Genomic DNA, 21074 nt, shown 5'->3' with positions numbered 1-21074 from the left:
CTTAAGTACCATGTGAAACCAACTTTACTCTACTTGTATATTTAACTCCGCGCAGCTCCGAATCACGCAAATTTTTCGCACTGACCTACAGCTTGGAAAATGTCGCACCGGATTGATTGGTGGTTGCCGTGACACGGAGAATGTAAACTCCGAGGAAAGTACCTGACTTTACGACCCGAGGGTGCACGCCCAGGCTAATTTCGCATGGGATATCGTGATCTGCGAGTACAGGAAATGTTCATGAACGGAGTAATACTTCCAGATCATAAATGCAGTGTATGATTTAATGTGACCTTCCTTGCAAGCTGCTTTCCAAGTAGACAGAGTAGATCATCAATACCGTACTGCTGCTCTGTGAGAAACGTTTCCCCATTTATTTCAACGTTGTACGTGAAAAACTGGTAGTTACAAAACTAAGAACAGTTCACGTGCTTTGCCTGTATATGAATTACCAAGATTTACAACGATACTCTAGGCAACCTACACGACAAAGGTGAGGTTAGGTTAGGTAAGGTTAGGTTAGGTAAGGTTAGGTTCGGTTAGGTTAGGTTAGAACTGAAATAAAGATAGAAAAAACAGACGAAAAGATAAAAGAAAAGAAAAACATGTGCACGACAGCTTAACCACAGCTGATTTTAAACACACCAAAATAGCTATATATACGTACATTATATAGTAATTTTGCCAGTCCAAAACCTGTATAAAGTGTGATGGAAATCAGCAAAACTAGAGAAAATCGTAAAATCGTAATTTTGGTAAATTATTTTTGATACATCCCATCATGTGGTACGTTTTGTCGCATCGCAAATATTTAAAGATTCATTAGAAGTAGCCGGTCAGGTGGTAGGTACTTTTTGTCACTGGTACGTTTTGTCGATGGTACTACCTTCTATCCCATATTCGTAAAAGCAATTAATTAATAACAGAAGAAACTGCATATTTAGAAGAACATTTATCCTTAAAATTTTACTTCAATATTACATAATGTTGGGCCACTAATCAAGTGAGGAATACACAAGAAAAACACAGTCGCACAATTCGTCGTATGAGAAGCAGAAGACCATAACTCCAAACATGTGGCTTTCGTTTTTGTTTAGCGTTCTCCTGTGAAGAGCTCCACTTGGAGTCAGATCGACATGTCTCAAGTACTCATCTTTAGCAGTAAGGTGGAGTTACTTATCTCAAATTTACTGACTCTTCTTAAGGGTTAGGCATATTCCTAAGAATACATTATTTCCTCTCTCCTGTAAATTTTATAAAGTTACGTCCCTCTGATTCTCACACGACGAATTGTGTACAGAAATTGATGATATGGGGCCTTTAGAGGCTCTACAAGACAACCGTTTTGAAATTTGAATATTTTATAATTCATAAATTTAGATAATGACTATAAAACACAGTTACGTGCACCGTAAATATATTATTAAAAACAGAATTATCACAATTACATTAATTAGGGCAAAATGTCTTAGTCTGTCCTTTCTCCAGTAAATGTTTTACAGTGTGTATGGCTCTTACCTTAGGTGCAAAGATCCCAGGATCAATTCCCCTGTGAGAGCTTCTATAGTTTCATTATTGACCCGGCGTGGCGATGACAGTTAGGGAGCTCCTAAAAAGAAGCAGCGGAGTGCACAGTAGATATCTAAGTAAGAGTTTATTTGCTCATATTATATCAAACAGAAAATGCTGGTTATCAGGCATTGGCCCTCAAAGGTTGTTGTGCAACGGCGTTTATTTGTTCAGTATACCTGGAACTTCTTATTACAAGGCGACAGAGTTATCACTACGCTATTGAGGAGACCTGCCAATTATCGAGTTTTATTTTACATTCATATGTAGTATGAACATGCCATTTCCTTGCCAATCGCGACGATGAGTGACAATTATAGGTATGGACTAGATGAAGGAGCACTCACAAAACTCAACCAGACCGGGACTCGAACCTGAGTACTTCGGCGGCGGGAGCGAAAAATCTACTGAACCCCGATCCACTTGCTATAGTGTACGAATATTATTACCCCGCTTAAAATGTCATTTTTTGTTCACGATTTGGTATGCTCTTGCTTCTATTACAGGTCGTCACTCACGGGTATGTACCGTCACCGGCAATAAAAATGGGACACCTACATCCTGAGATACTCGCTTTCCTGCAACACACATAACGCCTTGCAGGGAAGCGAGAGATCTAGGGGCCCCATTTTTATTGCCGGTAACTGTACATACGAATAAATCCATCTTAATTTAAACCAGGCTTAAGAAACTCGCTTACGCTTTTGTGGGTGTTGGGCGCAGCGAGCGATCCGTGCGGTGCGAGCATTCCTACTGGACCTCAAGGCCAGTAAGCAACGGAGGAGTGGGGCAGCCGCTTGCGTTGAGAGGTAAAAATTCTATGGGGGAAGACGTTCTCTTTTTCACAGAACCAGCCCCTGTTTCTTTTGCCATGATTGCAATGCGAATATTACTCATGCATCAGATGAGTTCCCACTGCATGAACGCGACCGACGAAGCCTCCTGTCTCGCTTTGCAGTCCACACTTGCATACGAGATGGCTCTTTCACAAATACGGCGGGTCGACCAGCCTGATTGAACCAATCTCGGCAAATGACTTCATTAGTACGAGAGGAGGCTGATAAGTATTGAGCCTTATCCAGAAAAAAAAAATAGCTAGGGAGCTGAAACTGCCACACTATTCTACATATTCCCCCAGGAAGTCACTGCAAATAAAATTCTTCCGACTGCTGGTGTAACCACTCATTTGCAGCATTAGTTGCCTCCTGAACACTCCCAAACCGTTGTCCCTTTAGGTGTTTTTTCAGATGGGGCAACAGATGATAGTCAGATGGAACCAGGTCAGCGAATAGGGTGGACTACGTAGGCAAGACTTGAAAGCCTAAGGAGGTCAGTGTCGCCATTGTTTCAACTGCAGTGTGTGGCGAGGCATTGTCATGCAATGACGCCTTTGGAGAGGTTATCTGGAGCTGCTGCCACTTTTACTTTGGACCTGAAAAACAAAGGGAAGTTAAAATTATAGAAAATCAATTTTTGTACCATTACATATAGAAGAATTGACCAGTACACCTTGCATTTTTCAGCCTCCTAGCTCATTTTATTCTGGGCAAGGCTCAATATTTATCTGCCTTTCCTCGTATCGTTGGTGGCAATGCCGAGCGCAAGTGTGGGCAATTCGTTCTTTCTCGAGAAACTATAACTGACAACAGTTATAACTGACAACTCCAATCACGAGGCCAAAGAAAATATAATTATCCAACGATCGCCAAGAAAATGTTAGCAAACGGACACTCAAAAGGCTCGGCGTTTCCATGGAAACTGACGAAAGGGAGTTTCCCTCTCGTACGGAGAGCGACAACTTGGTTTGGACCGCAGACCTTCCAACAAGAAAGTTTTTCTCTTCTCTCTCTGTGGTCACAAGAACTCCACAGGCAATCAGCTGTGGTCTCTGTTTCTAGCATCTGCATATACGTTCAATCCAAGATTTATTTATTTTTCTACAAAAAGTTCTTGAGTTACCGTACGCTCAAAATAATGGCTCGGTGGCCAAAGGGGTTTAGTATTTGACGCGATCTATCCTCGGTAGTTTCCTGGTTCTAGTTCCGAACGTAGCACAATCATTCGTTCTACCTCGTGATCAAAGAGTCCCTAGTTCGATCGCCGGTGGTACAGTAGTTAGGATCCCATCTTAACTGAAGCTCCATCTTCATTATTATCATTATTATTAACATATTGTGTTAAATGGAGGAGTTAAGGCCGTACAAAGCCTTTTCTTCCACTCAACCATATGCATAAAATTATACGAAAAATATAAAATCGTACATTATTATACAGGGTAATTCAAAATGAATGGTGCAACTTTGAACAGTTATTATGACCTTACTATTTATGATAGAAAATCAGACAAGGCATCAATATAAAGAAAAACTCTGGAAGTTTAATTCCCACTTAGCGGACTTATTCTGCTTAGCCAATGCTCCACCAGGATCGCCAGTGTCACGAGATGGCTAATGACCAGTAGAAGACGTATCGTGTGTTGGAGCTATCGAGAACTGATTCAATCACAATGGTGCAAAGACATTTCCACATGCGTTTCGGTAGTAATGCATATGTTTCACCCTTCCGAAAGATTTGCCAAAGTTACAACTTCGAAACCGTTGAAAACGACTTGCTGTCTCGTGTATAGCAAGTACTTGATTATCCTTTGAACCTTTTCCGCGTTACAGGTGGTTCCCATGTTGAATCTTTATAATGTGAGTAAAACTTCCCGAGTTCTTCTTTACATTGATGCCTTGTCTGATTTTCTGTCATAAATAGTAACGTCATAATAACTGTGTAAAGTTGCACCATTAATTTTGAATTACCCTGTATTAAACACAAATACATTTAGTCATTTCACATATGTCCTCACACAAACACTATACTCATACATACACGTCTTAACGCGCTGAATATAGCACAAAAAATAAAAAAAAATGTATAATATTCAAAATACGAATATAGAATGCAAAACTTAAAATATAATATAATTAGACTATCTGAACATAAAAATGGACTTAAAATCTTGCTCGTTCCTTTCATCTACTTCATCTAATCATGGTTAATCCTAATTGTACAGATTCATCTAACGACAAGGGGCTTTAAATAAAATAAACTCGAATACAAGAAGTAAACTTTTAAAAATTCCATAATTTCAATGTGATTGATTACCAGTATTACTAAATTTATATCGCTGCTGCCCGATACAATATAAAACAGTTTAAAAAGTATTTTGCATTGTTCTCCTATAAGATGAAGCTCTTATAATCAAATATTTTTTGCTTCAATGTTATTTGTATATAAAATACGGGCAAGAGTGTTGAAAGATTGCTTACGGCCATCTTTAAAAATATTGCTAGATTTCTCGTTGAAATATAATACCAAAACCAGTCCTCAAATGTATCTTGAGAGAAGAGAGAGGGGAGACGAGAGATTAAATAAGGCCTCAGATAGACAGACAGGGAGAAAAGGAGAGAGAGAGAGAGAGAGAGAGAGAGAGAGAGAGAGAGAGAGAATTGAAGAGAGAGTAACGGAGAAAAGTACAGACAGAAAAAACTGGAATTGAAAGATACAGAAAGTAAAAGAATATATATATATATATATATATATGTATGTATGTGTGTGTGTGTGTGTGTGTGTATAGAAAACAAGAGAAGAAAGTGTAGAAAAAGGTAGTGGAAGACGGAGAAAGGAAAATATAGTTAGAGGATAGAATCAAAGAAAGTAACATACAGTGAGGAAAGAGAGATAGAAGGAGAAAAAAGAGGGAGACAGACGGTGAGTATTTTGTTGTTTAACGTCGCTTTATTTCCATTTTGGCTAACAGTGACGATGGGGAATTATGAAATATATTAAATATATGAAGGGGCACTCACAAAGGAACACATGCCCAGTCGTTCTTACAGTAATCTGCGAGAAAACAGTGTAAATATTTTTTGGAAGAAGTTAATTTAATATCAAAGCTTATTTTAAGTCCACTTTATGCGTAGTTAGGCTAATTGGTACTGGACCTATAGTTTAAAGTGGGATCCGATCAACTATGGGCCTCCACCTGGTATCTAACCCGGGACCCCTTGATTTCAAGGCGATGACTTTATCACAGCGCCACCGGGAGGCCCTTGAAGTGGCTGGAGAACACATGAATAATTATAACCACAAAATTATAATAATAAAACCACACTTTCTGCTTTCGGAGCTTTAAAAAATAACCTCCTACCAAAGAAGAAGAAAAAGACAATCGTAATTCCTAACTAAGCATGACGTAATCATTCCCACTCATTACTTTTTCGATCTCTTTGTCGAGTAACCGCAGCGAGAAAAACTCACCAAGATTGTCACCTGCGGGCGTCCCACCTCCCCCGTCTCTCCACCTGCCCGAACCAACACGGGTGTGAGTAATTCCGGTGATCCCCGCACGGAGGCGCTGCCAGTGCATTGCATCCACAAGAGGCGCACGTTCGCTAGACCGGGTCTGCGCATGCGCGGAAACCGCGGCCGCCGTTCTTACGAGTGTGTGCAAGGGAATAGGCGATCATTGTCGTTCGCGTAATTTAACGTTAGGGTGGGGGGACCCTGTTTGACCCGCACTGGACTACGCTTAGCACGCGACGCTCGGCCGACAAATGGATAAGGGACTGCGGTGAAGCCGGTGAGTAGTAAAGTCATGGTTTCTCACTCGCTCTAGTTTTGTGGTTATTTTTTTTTTGTTAAAATGCTCTTCTGCACTGCAGTGTTTCCGAGTTGTTACACTACTTAATGAAGCTTTCGTTTGTTGATCGGCGCTGCATTCGTGTCTTATACAGTATTATTGGATTTTCGATCTGTGACAGTGCTTATACTTGCCGGTCGACCCGTAAACAATACAACGCCTGGGAATAAACAGTAAGCACATACCGAGTAGTCACGTGACAGCGTTTTATCTTGTCCACTCAATAGTCGGACATAGCAATAATTGGACAAGATCGTGTAATACCAATGATAGAATGGATACCGGTTATGTTGTCGCCATACATTTTTATAGGTGCTGATTAAAACTTGACACAAAATTTAATGATAATAATAATAATAATATTAATCAAATAACACGTTATTATTATAAACTAATAATCAACTATGAATATTTTTCCATTGCCATTTTTTATTGGTATTATATCCTTGGGGAAAGACTTCTACTCGAACCAATACAGAGAGCCTCCCCGATGGTGTAGTGGTAACGTCGTGGCCTTGTAATCAAGGGGTCCCAGGTTCGATATCTGGTAGAGGCACATTACACAGTGAATCCCACTTTAAACTATAGGTCCAGTCCCAATTGGCCTACCTGTGCATAAAGTGGACTTAAAAACATCAATTCAATTCAAAGTCTTTGGAACCACTATATTCCAAACAGACTGGTTCGGATTCCACTTTAATATGTAGGTTCTGCCTACTTTATGGCCGATCGCGTTAGGTGGTTGACTTGCGATTTCGCCACCGAAGTTCCCTGATTCGAGTCCCGAACTGGACAAGAATGTTCTTTGTGAGTGTCCCTTCATCAATTTCATCTAATCATCACTCATCCTCGTCGTTGGGATTGGCCAATAATGGCAGAAAAGCGACAGTAAATAATAAAAATACAAATACAGACTGTAGGTCTGTAAAGTCCTGATTAGTCCATCTGAGCATGAAGTAGACTTGAAAGAGACTTTTACTCTAGAGCCACTGCATACATGGATATCTGGCAGAACTGTGCCGGATTTTTACATTTTCGTGCGGTTCCTATATTGAAATGCATAGTTATTCTACTTTGTTTATTAACTTTTACATACCTCATTAAAAAAAAAAAACTCTTAGAGAGTTACGGATGAATTTTGGTGTAACCTTTCACATAAAATCACCATTTTTGGAATTTTAAATACTCCTCATACCATATCGGCCCCCGTGCCGGAGTGGTTAACACATCGCGCTACAACGCCAGGGGTCCTGGGTTCGAATCCCAGCCTGTGGATGGAAGTTTGTGAGTGTCCATTCATTAATTTAATCATATCATCACTCATCCCCATCTTCGCAAATTAGCCAAAAGTGGCTCAAAAAGCGAAGTAAAATAAAGCAAATCAATCAATCAATCAATCATCATACCATATGTTCTTTAGATAAACTGGCTGAACACAAATACCTGAAGTTCTGACTTTGTTGCTGCGTTTTAATCATTTATATAACGCATTATTTTCTAATTACCTGGACATTATTTCTGTTATTGACTATAGAAGCTGTATACAGAGTATACGCTTTTCATTTTTTTTCCTACGTTGAAATTAATGATGTCAATTTCCAGGCGAACTTACACTGACAGCTTCACACCCAACCCCTTGCAATGTTCATGGTATTACAAATATTAACAGTTGAATAGAATTACCTCTACACATGTCCATTCATTTTGTTTTACGCATGAAGTAAAACGCCAGTGAAGCATTTAACAACTTTTGTACCAACATATGCCATTATTTAAAAATACGTCGGATACAAGGAGAAATTTGAAAGAAAATATCAATGCACAATATATGCTCATTCCAGTATAAATTGTCTACAAGATTTAACAAGTTACTTAAATAGTATTGCCTCGACGATGTCGTGAGGATTTGGAGATATTGTAACCAGATTTACGTGAGGTTGTGTATATTTTTGTACGTAGGTTTTCTTTTTCTACAACATTAGATAAATTGCGAGAAAGAAACACCTCTGCACAGACCGAGGCTCGAACCAAGTCTTTTAGTTGTGCTTCCACGTATATTTTTGCTACTCTGCACTTTCCTTCTTAGATTCGATGAGAATGGACGACGAACTAATGACATTTATAAGAGAACCTTCGTTAAGAAACATCAATATCTTATTCGGACTTATAGAGGCAATTATTCTATGTCCACTGTAAGAACGAAGTCAATGTACACAAATGCACGTGGCTTCGAGAAATCCTATTGGTTATTTTATTGCCTGTGCAGGAATCTTTCGCGTAGGAATATAGTGCATGAGAAAAGCCACACCACTCAACGTTGAAGTTGTACGACCAATATATTAATTGGCAAAATAACATCACAACTAACACGGGGTAACATTCCTGTAAACTCCCAAATGTCAACCTATCTTCCAACCCTGAAGTGCATTCTTGCAGGCTAACAAGACTCTGGCGTCTGAACTCACAGTCAGTATAATCCTCTGTGAGGCGTGTGATGTGTTTTGTTCTGTCCAAATGTGCTTGTGATTGTCTTTCATTGATCTCATCCTATGACTTTTCATCCTCATCTTCGCTGTTAACCAAAAGTTGCCGAAAGGCAAAGTAGAATGAAACAAAATCAAAAAACGAACTAACACACGTAGGGAAGGTACAATTTACAAGAAATAACGTGGTTTTATGTACATTAGCTTCGTCCTAGCAGTGGATGAGAATAGTTTTTCATCATTACATCGGTAAGATCGTTGTCGAAGAATGTTCCGGGATGAAAATAATCTTACATAACCTTCTTGGTTCAAGTTGATTCTTCTCACAATCAGTGCGATGTTATTGTTCAGCATCCACGATGTGTAACACTGCGGCTGTGTTGTGGATAACTACGAGTCCCTTCCGGCCGTTAATGACTACGCTTAACCTTCTGCCATCGTCACTGTTACGCCCTTTACGCAATTGTACGCTTGGCTGCCATTTCCTTAGGCTCTTCGATTTCGGATGCTCGGCTTACACTCCATTTTTGCATTGCCGTTGTCAAAAATTTTCGGTTTCGACGACTTAGCATGTTCAGCCATCAAGTCAGTCAGTGGGGCGTCTTGACTGCCTCACGGGAGATCCGCGATTCCATTCCCGGGCTGGGTGTGATTGATCTCTGGTGGGAATTTTCCCAGCAACATCCTTGCAGCGTCTCTTAGATTCAAGCAGATTTGATCTTATCTGATATCGTCTCATTGATTGATTTGTTTTATTTTACTTCGCTTTTTTGCCACTTTCGGCTGATCACGAAGATGAGGATGAAATGTGACAAGATGCCATGGATTAGAAGATAATCACAAACACTCGTGGACAGGACGCACTGATGTACGCAGGATTTTATTTCGGAGGGGGCGGGCATTGTAAAGGTCGATATTACATACCTGCGTTCTGACGGGGGCGGAATACACAATAAAATATTTCATGATTACTATTTTAAACCTTCGTTTTAAAAGTTATTCAGACAAAATGCTAATCCCGGGGACATTTTAGACGGGGGTTCAGTTCCAAAGTTCTTTGGTTTTTCCCGAATTATTTACTGCTTTTATTTGAAAAAATTGGATTTTAACAAAATTTCGGGAGGTGCTGTTGCCCCATCAGCTACCCACTGCGTATGGTTGTTGTTGTCCAGGTACTGCGTGTAAAAAAGGTGGACATTTGGGTGCCTTCTGAAAAGCCTAGCCTACATCCTACATTCCTGATAGAACTACACTCACACACATATCAAAGGCCTGGTTTCGCCTAATTTTTAGCTTCCGTTGTTTCACGTATGTAGAATAGCCTCTACAACGAAAGCAAAAAATCAGGAGATACCAGTGGTAGCTCAGTAGTATTAGCAATGCAACAGTACGCCAGAAAACCAATTTTTTTTCGTAAAGTAACTGTAATTAAGCTACTTTCTCAGATGATTAACTGTGAGTTACTCCTATCCGCTTTGCCTAATGGTGAATGCACTTTCCTTTAGCGCGATGTTCGATCCTGTTGGAAACTAAAAAGTTCAGTGTTCATACAGCATCGTGAAGACTATTCGCGATTAAAATTAACCGATATGCCATCTGCCGGGATTTTCAGGAAGTACTCTAAGTAGGATACGTTGTGTTGAAGTCGTTTAAAGCATGGTGAATATGCGAGAAAGTAAGGTCTACTGTTCAGTTTTTTTTTTTAGTTTTTTTTTAATCTAAATAGTTTTTTGGGTCAGAACAAATTAAAAGTTTTCATGTGTTTCCACCCCGTGGAATCAACAAAATGAAATTTGTTAATAAATCAGGGAAAACGTAATTGACAGAAGATTGGTATGGGGGATATAACACTGTAATTCGGCAAGGAAATTACGAAGAATGCACGAGTCTGCTTACTTTATTTATCGAAAGATAAATATATATTTCCATGAAAGTAAAGTTTTAAAGTGTACTTTATAAATAAAGTTTTTTTTTTCGAAAAATCATGAAGCGTCTTAACCAATGCGTCCATGTATTACCGGTGTTACGTATGTGTGAAATTTGGAGCAGGTGCAAGTCGATTGAGAGGGAAGATGAAAATAGTTTGAGAATGAATTAATGTCAAATGTAACCAGAAAAAAAGTGGACATGCTAATGTTACTGTTTCATTCAGTACGATGTCCTTTTTCAGTGAGTATAGCCTGGTCATGAAATCGTGAATATTATTATTAAACCAGCCTTTCTCTTTCGAGAAAGAACTGCAACTATATGTTCGCAATTTTCTCCTGTCCCAGCTTTTCAAGTACAGGTCAATTTCAATTCCTTTATTTTCAAATAATTTCCGAGAACCCCAGTTACATGACGTGCAGATGATACGGCACTGCTTTGGACAACCAGTGCGTATACATAGTTTGGTCTGCATTTTCCGTGTTATTTTTGCCTATCATAATTAAATGCTTCGTTCTCAGTACAGCTTCACGTTTGTTAGAGTACCTGGAATTCACATCGCATTCGCAATATTTAAAAATAATGCGTAATTTAAACGTTTTCTACCATACCAGTCATGCCAACACGCTGCTCTTTTGTACTACTGCTGAATGTAAACAAAGATCTATCCTACTTAGAGCGGCCATATTGGAAGCGACACTAGCGCTCAGGTGGTAATTTTAATCGCGAATTGGGGGCAGGTATACTTGAAAGCAATATACCTAAGAAGAGTTATCCTGGTACCGCTCGGCGCTCTGTCGGCTACTGGAAGACATTGGCAGCCATCATGTGGGTGCTTCCATTCACTAAGAGAATCGGTAGATACAGCACGTGCTTTGCACCTGCAAGGAGCTCGCTGTTCCGTTTGGGAGGGGAATTTGAACACTTGGATGCCGGATTCACAGCAAAACAGGTCGGGAAGTATTTCAGATAACGAGAGCAAAATAATTTGACCTTTAAATGACTGATTAGCTCATTTATATTAATTGCATCTTCTTTCGCAGGATTCGTGCGAAAGCAGTCAGTCAGTCGCCATGTTTGCACGAGACAAATGTTTGACAACAACGGTCCATAGAGGACACATCAGCTCCGTCTAGTTCGCTGCACTTTTCGACTCTCTCTGCACTCACGCGTCTATACCGTGTACACTTTTAGAAAGAACATGAGTTCAGCCAATGCGCAGCCAGTGTTATTGCGCTGTTGCCAAACTAACTGCTAGCGAAAGGGAAAGAGAGAATTCGCTGTGTCCAATATTCAACTATTTTTATTTTAATAATACATACACAGTAAAAAAGGTAAAGTGCTCCCCTGTGCATAGCACCACGCCATGAAGGCGTATAGGGGGTGTGGGGGTAACGCCTCACACTTTCTTGATCCGGTCGTGAGTGGGGGGTGATGTGATTAGCATCACGCCCCTGACCGCCTTTATCCCCCAGGGTTTCCCCCAGGTATCCATGTTATTCGACGCTGGGTGGGCGCCGGGGCCGCTTCCATCGTTAGAAAAGTTCCCGGATTTGAACCGGCCGGGGATCGAACCCGGGACCTTTAGCATGGTAGTCAGACGCGTTACCGACTTTTTTTTTTTTTTTTTTTTTTGATATAAAGGAAATACCCCCTACACGGAGGTATCCCCCACCATTCACTCTTTTTCTCACTTTTACACTTTTCAATTCTTACATTTTTCTTTGTTTCTTATTAACTGGACGAACACAAATACCCATGCCTTACCCGGGACTCGAACCCAGAACCCCTGGCGTTGTAGCGCGCTCTGCTAACCACTTCGCCACGGAGGTCGACACCGACTGAGTCACCGCGGCCACCACATACGCAGTATATATGAGTATAGTGAAATAATACAATGAATATTTCTACACAGGATTATAATATCATACCACTGCAGCATGTAAGAACTCAAACTGGCTCAGACTCGCAATGTTGGAAAACGCCCACGACAATGAAGGGTCATTGTGCATATTGAGACAAATTTAATACCCATTGCTCCCGAGACACAACAACTCAGCTGTCACCACGATGGCAACGAAGAAATCAGACGGAAGGAAAATGAAAGATGTGTGTGTGTTGAGTGTTGCCCAGTGTATCTTCGAGAAACGATAACTCCGGCTGTAGGCGACGGAAATTTATGGGACTTGGACAGTCAGGTTCAAAATATCTTGCCCCATCTTATGATGAACTTTAAAGTGGCGAGATTTCAAGAAAAATACAGGACATGGCGTTTAACTTGCGCGCCGCAGTTTCCTAACTGTACAACTTTGCACTCCTGCCATTGGCTGGTGGCCAAGGACACGCTTCTCGTGGCCCCACCCGATATCGCTTCTAAAAAACCGTATGCCGTATAGTTGGTTACACGGTGCAACACCGACTCGTCTACTTCGTTGATTTGGTGCCAAGATGTGTATTTGGTGTCTGCACCTTTTGTACTACGTTCTAGAGCGGTGTAGTGTGTCGTGTATTGTCACGTGGTGCGTGCCAACTAATCAAATGAAGGTTTAAAGCAGCAGACAGGCATTTGTTGAATGTTCTGATCTTGAACACCTCTATTCGTCTACTTGGTTCAACGTCATTTCCTTGAACCAGCCTGATACCGGGACACCTGCACTACACCTAGTGTCAAAGAGTGCAGCGAATTCTTGGTGTGAGCTGTACCAGGATAAGCATTCTAACTTATAGTAGCAGCACAGATAAAAATATATAATACGTTTCTTTGTGGTAGCAGACTCCTGCGTCGAAAGCCGAAAAATAGCGGCGATGGGCATTGCTGACCAAGTACTGCACTGGCACTCAGGGGGATGTTGTGAAATGGGGTGTAGAGTTACTTCTTGGGCAAGCTAACTCTAGCTGTAACTCGGTTACTTTTGATAAGTAAATTTCCAAACACTGCTTGTTGAAGGAGTGGTAAGATTTCTTGCCGATAACCTTTCCTTTAGGCAATGCCACGAGTCATCTTCTCCCAGACACCTGTCGACATCTTGTAAGGGACTGCACGTGTCTCTTCAGACGAGGTGTATGCAGCTGACGCGCCCATGCCCATGTAATCTTAGCCCGGCGAGAACCGACAACAATGAATTCTTTCAGGAGAGAATCTCGGGAATGAATGCATTGAGAAACTCCTGGAATGTCCTTCTCCACTTTGGCTGCCAACTCGCACTGTTTCGAGCTTGTTTCCTCTTCTTCCACATCCACACATTGCATTTCTGTAATTTCTTCATTGCATCCGATGGCGTGTCCATTAGCAGTGGCGTATTGGAGGGAGTTGATATCGGGCTTGAATCATTGAGAAATATCTCTGGATTGGAAATTATGGCCATCATTACTTATTGACTTTCAATTTTTTGTTTGTAAAATACTTGTGTCCATTTAGTACAGCTGTTCTAAGCACAATTGCAATTCACTTTCTTTTTGCTGTACGAGGACGGACACACACACGCACGCACTCGTATATGTGTATGTGTGTGTGTGTGTGTATACTTACATATATATATATAATGGCCTCCCCGTTGTCGTAGTGGTAACGTCGTCCCCTTGAAATCAAGGTGCTTCCTCAAATTCCTGTGTATGTGCGTGTGCTTGAGTTTGGGTTTTAACTTTATACACAGATAGGGTAATCGGGACTGGACCTACAATTAAAGAAAAATCTACATTGGAGAATAGGAATCCCAGCAGAATATTCCTGGCCTAGACATCAGCGTTCTTGTGTGAGCATCCCCATATCAATTTCATTTAGTTATTATTTCTTACCAATCGTCGCCATTAGTTCAATTCAATTCAACGGTATTTAACGTACTTGGCCACCGAGGTGATATAGTCACGGACACTTCTGGGTTGTAATGATTCCATCGAAAGTAAATGGAATTGTTACAAGCCAGAAGTGTCCGTGACTGAAATAACAAAAAAAAAAATGAAGAACGATACAAGTGCAAAAAAAGAAATGTTTCATATTGCACTTATGAAAGTATGTACGACAGTTTTGAAGATGATTGATTGATTAGGTAATTTTACGTCGCTTTTCTGCCACTGTTGTCTTCGCGAAGACGAGGATGATATGATGAAGTTGATGAAGGGACAAGAACACACATGATCAGGCCAGGATTCGAACCCGGACATGGCGTCGTCGCGCGTTATGCTAACCACTCTTCCAATGAAAGCCCATGTAATTTGCAGAACGGATGCATAAAGAGGCTATTGTAGAGGTCTTCCAGCATTACACGCAAGAACACCCATCTTCATCGCACCTGCTTTCAATACGCTGTACGTTTCCAAGTAGCAATAACCGGACGGTAAACATTCGTAAATGTCCTTCAAGGCCTGACAGTGTAACAACAGGCGCATGCACTGCTTATCTACTTTGACACGCATGTCAATATTTTCGAATTATAAGCTGTTAACGGTACGCGTGTTTGCAGCAATGGCAATCAAATATTGATGGCACAAGGCAGATTATATGGCAACACTAACAGGTGCCAATTCCTTGGACTGATAGAGCACGGAACTCAGAATTATTTCTTTGTTTAATTGCAATGGCCTTCCAGTACCTAGTCACACATTGTTGACCGTGGATGTACTGTAGCGCCTTGATACAGTATGTAACATTCTTATTCGTACACACGAATTTTCAAAGAAAGTGTTTTAATATCTGAAAGGAAATACACTCTTTTGAAATTGTTTCTTTACAATTCAATAACTAATATCATTAGGAACATAAAATCTTACGCGAATTCTGTATAACCAATGACAATAATAAATTAAATTAAACTGAAAGAGAAACATGCCAATTTTTGTACAACTTTTCTATTCGTACACTTAATAATATAAAAGAAAAAGTATATATTCAGAGCAAATTATTTGACAGTTCTAATACTTTGGTGTGTATCCTTTGGCTTTAATTACTGCTTGGCACGTGTTCTTCATAGAATTAACCAGTTTCCGATATGTTTCAAAGCTTATTTTATTCCACTCGGCTTGCACAACTGTTTTCAACTCTTGTTTGGACTTGACGCCTGCTTTATGGACTCGCCTCTTCCAAATTGCGCATAAATTCTCAATGGGATTTAAGTCTGGACTTTGAGCTGGTGTTTGTAGTAGTTTGGGCACATTCCATATTAGCCAATTCATGTTAACTCGCGCCTTATGCTTACTGTCATTGTCTTGTTGGAATCTGTAGATAGGCGGCATGTCCATTTTTTGGGCACTCTGCTTTACATTGTTCTTCAACATGTCCAAATACACATATGCATCCATGACATCATCAATAAACTGGATGGTACCAACACCTTTGGACGACGTACAGCCCCAAATCATTAATGACCCACCACGAGTTTAACTGTTGGAACTGTGTTAATGTGATCATTGTCTTTACTTGATTTTCTCCAGAACCTATTTATCCCATCTGACCCGTATATATTAATCTTGGACTCGTCTGACCATATGACACTATCCCAAAATTCCTGGTCCTTGTGGATGTGCTCTTTCGCGAATGAAAGTCTATTCCTGCGATTCACCTTATTTACATACGGCCTCTTTCGTGGTATTCTGCCATGATATCCATGCTTCCACAAGGCACGTTGCACGTTGGATGCATAGGTCTATTTGGACATATTGAAGAACAATGTAAAGCAGAGTGCCCAAAAACTGGACATGCCGCCTATCTACAGATTCCAACAAGACAATGACAGTAAGCATAAGGCGCGAGTTAACATGAATTGGCTAATATGGAATGTGCCCAAACTACTACAAACACCAGCTCAAAGTCCAGACTTAAATCCCATTGAGCATTTATGCGCAATTTGGAAGAGGCGAGTCCATAAAGCAGGCGTCAAGTCCAAACAAGAGTTGAAAACTGTTGTGCAAGCCGAGTGGAATAAAATAAGCTCTGAAACATATCGGAAACTGGTTAATTCTATGAAGAACAGGTGTCAAGCAGTAATTAAGGCGAAAGGATAGGCATCAAAGTATTACAACTGTCAGTCAATTTGCTCTGAATATACTTTTTCTTGTATATTATTAAGTGTACAAATAGAAAAGTTGTACAAAAAATGGCATGTTTCTCTTTTAGTTTAATTTAATTTATTATTGTCATTGGTTATACAGAATTTGGGTAAGATTTTATGTTCCTAATGATATTAGTTATTGAATTGTAAAGAAACAATTTCAGAAGAGTGTATTTCTTCAGATATTAAACATTTTCTTTGAAAATCCGTGTGTACGAATAAGAATGTTACATACTGTACAACTATAGTGGCGGATCAGTAGAAAGGTACCTGAAATTTTGACACCACGAGTTTTCTTATAAGCGGTTTGGGATTAAACTTGAGTGTAATGTGTATAGAGGACGTTTTGCTCGTTCAGGCCTCATTTCGAAGCTATCGAAAACAGAATTTTTCTTCTAGCGGTACAAATTCAGGGTTGACACTGTTCATGCGAATAGAGACTCTGAGAGAGTGAAGATGCAAGGTTTAACCCCTTCTGCTTAAATCATATGCGTATCTCCATCCACACAGACATTCTACATCGTATTCTATGATTTTGCATTATAGAAGGGCTCCGTAAATATTGCCCAGAAGTACTCACACTGCTTTTAATTGTTACACAGTCCGTCCGTGCACTAACAAAAATTATCTTTTCCGACAGTAAATATAACTATCCGTGGCAACCATGATTCTGTAACGTATGGCTTCATGCCTACAGGATAAAAGATGCCGAGGTCTCGTAGCGTCAGAATAAGACTTTAACGAGTAACGCCTTACCAAGAAAGTGCAAGACTAATTTTATGGTCCGTATGCAACGTAAAGCTGTGCGTCCTATTCCGATTTTCTTTACCTCATTCTTTTATAATCTGTAACTTGTATTTTTGTAATTTAGTGTCCCTTTTCTGCTACTTTTGGCTCATCACGACGATGAGCATGAGTGATGATTAGGTGAAATTGACGAAGGAACAATCAAAGAACACTCATTCCCAGTTCGGGACTCGAACTCGGCAGTTTCGATGGCAAGTTGGAAAGTGCACCACTTAATGCGCTCGGTCACTGAACCGGTATCTGTTACTTGAATAAGTATAATTTATTCATACATTGAACATCTGGGAAGAAGATAGTTTAATTTACGAGAATCGAAACAATCAACCTGAAATGTGGTGACGTCAATAGTACCTCCTGCTCATCTTTTTAGGAACAAAACTAGGTGGTCTAAATGAAACGTGGTTGCCAATTACGTCTAAGGTCATTCTCATTATTGTAAAATAAATGGTGTATGTTTTTACGTGGAAATGCTTTGTCAAAGTTCTCATTAATGAATACAAGGTACACTTGGCCGTGGAAAGATGTTGGATTTGAAAATAATGCTTTCAAAGAAAGTTTTACCAAAGTAGAGTTATTTTTTTGTTTGTATTGCACGGGTTAGTCGTCGTTAAGTCTTCCAATCCTTAAGAAAGCGTTATTTTTCCTGTATTTTGAAGCCAATTAAGGCAACAATTAACTGGCTTGATTACGTCTCTTCCTTACCTGTATCCTCTTCCTGAGCAAGAAGTCCACAACGGGCAAGAAAAAACGTCTTGTTTCGGTCACATAAGGGACTGCTAGTATACACATAACAGGTTTTACGACTTAAAGACTTTGTACCAATTACACGGAGAGATTTGACAACCGATAAAAGGAATAGCGTGATTTTTCGGTTATTCTTTCGTGTCCTTGTTCGGTTCTTCAGCGATATTTTAAATTGTCCACTCAATTAACGAATTACATTTGGGGTTGGAAACGAACAGGTTTTAAACTAGAATAAGCTGCCGAATTGTGCATAGAGCTGCAGTATTTGACGGGATTGTCTGTCGCGATGTGAGGCGATGGAAATAAAGATGAAACATGGTCGATGATTCTCGCGAACACCCTGATCGAGAAAAAGAGGTAAGTTATAGGACTTGTGCTTTCGGTTGTTGTCCAAGAACTAAAGTACGCATGAAGGTAAAATTTGGTAGGTCGAGATATATTGATATGTCGAGAAAGACAGTTTCATTTTCAGCTCTTTGTGAAGAATGCATGATATAAAAATGATTGTCGCTGTTAATGGAGAATTTGTTGTTCATACTTCTCTGTAAAAATCAGTGGTGGCGTGCCAAGCTGTTTTGTATGGTGAGATAGTATGACCCTTAGCATACGCAATCGACCATCATGATTCTTACAGCACTCATTGCTTGACACAACAGAACAGGGTTGTTAATGGTCCAGGAATTGTAAATAAATTCAATTCCGGTCCGGGAGAGGAAATCAGCAAGCGTAAATGGGTTCTGGACCGTAATGAACCGTTTGTCTTTAAAGTCTTTCAACCTTTTTTCAGGATCAATTAAAATAAGTCCAATTTCGATATTGATATGAAACAATACGCGACTTAGGCCGAATTTAAATTGTGCGAGATAAAAGATTCCGGTCCTGTTTACCGTACCCAATAGAACCCGTTAGAATTTTATGGATTCCTGGATCTTAACAACCCTGCAGGAGTGTTTGAAATAAGATGAGGTTCCGTTATATAATGCTTACTGCCCTACGACAAAGTAGGAGAAATATAACCTAGCTGGTCCATGGATATGTCAAGACTTACCCTTCGCTTCCAGATGTAGCACTTGGTGATCTCTCTCTCCCGCATGATGTGTTGCTGGGTTATTCCAGCGCTGATGTCCTTGTGCACGAGTACATTAAAATGTACTTGTAAGAACATGAGCAGAAAGTGGCACTTGTTGCTTACATACGTAGAACAGTATCCAGTGTCCCAACCTTTGTCAGCTCAGTTATTAGTGGAGTTTCCTATGGAAGCTGTTGTACTCCAAGAGATGGATGCGACTTTTCTCTTTCAGTTCTTTACTACTAAGCTTCTCGACAGTATGAACAGAAGCATTCGAACATCTGAGATAATACCTAATTTTCTATTTTCTAATGACACTGCACTCAATTCATCAATGCTTTGAGATGCATTTTTTGCCAGGTGATAAATAATAGGAGCTAAACACTCACTCTTGTCATACATAGGCCTTTGTTCTACACGAGTGCCTATTCATATACTATCTGTGAGTTTCTTCTTTCAGTCATTCAGATGTCTTACCTCCCCGACCTTGCAATTACTCTTCCCAGAATCATTACATCTGTGAATACTTGTAGTTTTGATCCTATGCTGCTATAGACTAATTGTGATTCACAGAGGAGTATACTGTATAAGCAGGCAGTATCGGGCTTGAGGTTAAAAAACCTTCAACTCAAACCATGATAGGTATTATCAATGAGGGAGTGGAGCCATATGCACTTAATATGATATGCCTGTACTTAAAGTGTCAAACTGATGGCTTCAAGTGCCAAAAAAAAAGTATTGAAACTTTTCTGAAACATGCTTGCGTAATATGGCTTGTGAAATATAAATTGTAAATAAATCAAATTAATGACTCGTGAAATATTATTAATAATGCAAATGCATTCCATCTTTTTGTTCTATTATACACAGAACTCGAAATGTATCAAATTAAGATTGTTGTGCATCAATTAAGAGTTAAACGTGTAATCTTGGTTTCATTGATATGATCGTGTCTGATGTCAATTGATGCATTATTAGTGCGTCACAGGGAAAAGCAGCTGATGAAAGTTCCCTGCATTTCTGTGTTAATGTTTATGTACTTTAATGATGTGTTACTGAAGTTAACCTATTTGTGTCACACGATACATTTTAGGTTCTGTGTGTATGGCATATTGAGGTATTATACACTCTCACACAAACACACGCATACACTAATGGTCGTCATAAGAAATCTCTAGACCCCGTCGAAGTAAAATTGTAAACACATCACTCCGATCCGAAATCGTTTAACTACAAAGGTAACAGTGTTATGAACTCAACTATCGCTGTTCGCACCATAACAATTTTTCAACCAACTCTCCAATAATTCCCAAATGACGTCACTAAGGCAAAAAGATAGGAGGAGCATGTGGATTATAAGATCCTGCCATATGGCTCGTGAACAATCATTAGCGATAGTTACGTCAACATTTCTTTGCCTTATGTTTAGATCTATCCTAAATAACAATGAGAACTTTCGCTTCATTTTTTCCAATCAAGGGAAGACATACTTTCCAGAATCTCAGAATGATCGCCTCTAGCGCTACAGTAGTGAAAAAGACCTGGATTTATCTTCCTTGAGGATATTAAATTTTTTCGACTTACGCTACTTTTGGGAAAACTACTAGTTGGGTTATGCAGGTAAATTGTTGAATGCATGGAGAAAATGTAAAATCTTATGTTCTTACATAGTTATATAATAATTCAGTGTGACTGTTGCGAGAAATTAGTTTATTTGTCTCTCAATTTTTGTAACTCACTGTCAA

General features: G+C 39.8%; 1 protein-coding gene across 1 annotated transcript in view; it reads left to right on the top strand.

Moving 5' to 3' along the window:
* Positions 1-6073: 6073 nt before the first annotated feature.
* Positions 6074-21074, top strand: part of LOC145994823 (cGMP-dependent protein kinase, isozyme 1-like) — a 331858-nt gene continuing 316857 nt past the window's right edge. The window contains exon 1 of the mRNA XM_083131143.1: positions 6074-6196. The gene's annotated coding sequence lies outside the window, so the exon portion shown is untranslated. The remainder of the gene's footprint in view (positions 6197-21074) is intronic.

This window comes from Lepisma saccharinum, chromosome 11, assembly GCF_977018435.1.
Source record: "Lepisma saccharinum chromosome 11, izLepSacc3.1, whole genome shotgun sequence".
Taxonomy (NCBI): Eukaryota; Metazoa; Arthropoda; class Insecta; order Zygentoma; family Lepismatidae; genus Lepisma; species Lepisma saccharinum.
The sequence above is the reverse complement of the archived record's forward strand: the minus strand, read 5'-3'. Positions and strand labels throughout refer to the sequence as shown.